The following is a 3,833-nucleotide window of genomic DNA, read 5'->3' as shown; positions in this document are numbered from 1 at the left end:
ATGCCTAGAGTCAAGGTATAGAATGGCTTTTTAAGCATACACAAGGAGGTTGTGTGCATCCAGCACCTACCTGCCCATGGATTGGGTGGCTGGTACCCAAGTCATCATGCTAAGGGTTATACCACTGGAAGAAATCTTATAACCACCTTGCTCAACCCCTTCATTCTGAGGTGGATGAATTGAAGGTCTGAGGAGTTGGATGGTCTATCCAAGCATGACAGCTGTGAGCAAGTAACCTAAAAGTTAATGGTTTCCCCACCATGTGGCCTGGATGTTCAGGCCTCCCTCAGGTGCAGGTACAAATGCGGCACCAGATCTTTTCATGTTTACCTCACCACAGTTGGGCACTCATCCCCTTGGAGCTGGTATCTTTTAATAAGCAAATTCCCTGGCACTTTGCTAGCTTGCATTGTAGGGTAGCCCCTTGCCACCCATGCACCCAAGCCTGCTGCTTGCTCTTCCAGCCCAGGTCATTGTTTATGCCCTGTGCAAGGGTCCATGCTGCCCCAGGTTCCCTACTTCTGATACTGCGCCTCAACCCTGTATTGGGAATGGGTCCAGTCCTTCCCTTTAACTTCCCACTGGGACTTGTGAAGTCAGAGTGCAATATTTAACCACATCCTACTGAAGACTGAGATTATTAGAAGGCAATTGTCTGGCAGAGAACATAAAACCAACCATAGGTAAGAGCCCTCCCAGGAGGCACAGCTGTGGGCTGCTCCATGCACAGGCTCACTACAGACCTCTGTACACCCAGCCTTGGCCATGGCCCACTGGGAGTGATTTTGGTCATCTCTTCTCTGGAGTGCAGGTCTTCAAATTCCCTAAGTCCCTAAGGACTAAACGGACATTGTGCTTTCTAAAGGTCATTTCCCTATGGTCCATCATCCCAGGTTTTATCTATTGTCTCCCTTTAGGAAACCATACATGGATAACTACTTTCTTCAGGGAAAACCCATCACTCACCCACAGGGCTGAGGCTTCCCTCTGGCCCTAAGATGTCATCGTCAAAGGTAAGCCTTAGAGCCGCATGGGAGGGACAGCGAGGTGCGGTGAGTGCTGGGCAGGGTCAAGTCTAGAGCTTGGCATTTTAAAATACTGACATTTATTGTCTCAGTTCCTTAAGTGTTTAAAAATCATGGGTCCTAGCTTCATCAAAGTTACCTTTCTAGCTTAAATATTTTGACAACAAAATCAAGTGCAAACCTGTAGTATCAAGAAATGCTAATTTGCTAAGAATACTTTTTACACAAAATTGCAAATAAAAGGGTATTTTCTCCAGGTTAAAAAATTCAAAGCTATTTCGTAGTGTTATTGTGGTACAGGTATAAACCACGGTTGAGACAGAGAGGGCCACATGCCTGCTCCTGAGCCCCTCCTGCGTGCCAGCTATTGTACGGAGCAATTTACAGAGTCACCACGCTTCAAGTTAGAAAATACTTTCATGAGCTACAGGATTAGTGCACTTGCTTCAGAGGTGAGGAGCCTGAGGTGACTTGTGTGAGGCCGCAGAGCCAGGAAGTAATGGAGCCAGGATGTGAGAGAGACGAGGTCTCCACGACCAAGAGCAATTTCTCCTGCATCGTTCTCGACGTGGCTGGCGCTCTGACCATCACAGCTGCGGCGCATCCTCACGGAGGACTGAGCTTGGGTGTGTGCTGAGCACCTGAAGGGGGGCTGGCCCACGGAGATGTGTCAGAAGTATGAAATATGCATTGGCTTTGCAGGACTTTGTACAAGAACGCAGAATGCAAAAAAACCCTCATTAAATGTTTCATATTGATACCACATTAAAATGCTATTACTTTGGACACATTGGACTAAATAATATATATTATTGAAATGAATTTCAGTTGTGTCTTTTTGAATTTTTTTGATGTACTGCTAGGCAATACAAAATTGTGTATATACATATATGTAAAATATGGCTCATACCCTATTTTCTATTGATCTGATGTACAAGCTTCAGCTTGATAAATTATATATAATAAGGTGACTCAAATGTAATATGTAATTGTCTTTAATTTTTAAAAAATGTGGTGCTGAGATTAAGCTCAGTACCTTGTACATATCAGGCAAGTACTCTACCACTGAGCTACATCCCAGACCTGTCATTTTTCAAGTACTTTGAGGGACCATTCTGGATGGAAATAACAATGTACACTGTCATTGTCAGACCTTAGTTTAAAAAAAAAAATCCTGGGCTGATCAGATAGCTCAGTGGACTAAAGGGCCTGCTTAGGCAGAGCGTAGAGGCTGGGATTCGATTACCAGCACCACATGCTGTGCTGACCCCACCCCCAGGGTGCACTGAGATGGCTGGGCAGGGTGGTGAGCACCTTTAATCCCAGCACTTGGGAGGCTGAAAACAGGAGGATCACCATGAGTCTGATCTGTGTAGTGAGACCCTGTAGACCCTGTGCTAAGTACATTTAAAATTTTTTGTTTGTTTGTTTTAGGATTTGGATTTTTTACATTGCCTGGCACATGTTCATACATCTGCAAATAACTGTTTTAGTGAAATAAGTTCACATATGAAAAAAAAATAAGATTAATAGTTTAAGAAAAAGTCACCAGCCATGGTTTGGGTATAAATGCTGGGCTTTTACAAATGCATGGCTGGAGTGACCTGCCGCTAATGTCCACGTGGTGGGGGAAGCCAGCTTGTTCATCTCGCTTACTTTTGTTTATCCTGTTTCAAAGAAAGAAGATAGTGTTTTAGAGACTGTATATGGCCACTATAAATATATTCATTTTTATTAAGGGTATAACTATTGCCAGGAATTTAAAAAATGTCTAGGCCTCTCTGTAGGAGGCCAGAACAAGAGTTTGAAATTTTTCTTTAAATCAGTCTAGAGATTCCCCAGAAGTCTCAGACTAGAACTTCTGTTTGGCTCAGCTGTACCTTGCCTATGCATCTTCCTAAAGAAGACCTACTCTAGTGGTCCACGAAAGCATACGATCTTAGCAGCATCATTTATGGTAAACTGTGGAAAGAACCTGGATGGCGATCATTAGCCAGATGGACAAAGAAAAGTGCAACATCCAAGGACCACGGAGTGTAATTTGACTGTACAAAGGGTGGATTTGAGGAAATGGATTTGTAGGAAAATGGATGATCTTGAGACCAGAATGTTAAGTGAAATAAGTCAGATGCAGAAGGTGAAATATCACACATGGTTTCTCTTCTATGAGAAGCCCAAGATATAAATGAAGAGTAAAATAGAGGAGGCCCCGTGGGAAACAGAGACAGACCTTTGGAGACGGGGAACGTGACCAGAGAAAAGGAGAGAGGGTGCTGGGGAGGGAATCAAAGATGATTAAAGCCAATGTGATCATTATTTATTACAAACACATACCAATAAATAAAGTACAGTAAGTAAACCAAAGGGCAGAACTCGTTGGCCCTGCCTGTACAGGAGAATCACCCTCTATCCATGGGTCCCACCAGCCACTCCACCACTCAGCACTATGGCCTCCTTATCAGCGCTCCTGAACAGTGTTTTTCTTATTTGAAATTAACTGAACATGAGCCTGCATGCCTGAGGTGCCTCCCTACCTGAAGGAGGAAGAACTGACGTTCCACACAGGTTTCAATCAGCCGCACTAGAGTGGGTCATTTCAGAAACTGGGTGGGTCTGTTCAACTTCAGAGTCATGGGGAAGCAAAACATCTCACTCCATTCTTTCTTTTCTGAGCTTCTGGAAGGCATGTGTGGGTTGGAACCTTAGGAGCATTTTCTGGACTTCAAACCCAGTGGGCATTTATTTGACCAAGAAGTGCAGACACCTGATTAGAAACAGGACTCTGGTCTAGACTTTGTGAGCAATGGC

Source organism: Octodon degus, unplaced genomic scaffold (assembly GCF_000260255.1).
Source record: "Octodon degus isolate 3935 unplaced genomic scaffold, OctDeg1.0 scaffold00003, whole genome shotgun sequence".
Lineage (NCBI taxonomy): Eukaryota > Metazoa > Chordata > Mammalia > Rodentia > Octodontidae > Octodon > Octodon degus.
The sequence above is the reverse complement of the archived record's forward strand: the minus strand, read 5'-3'. Positions refer to the sequence as shown.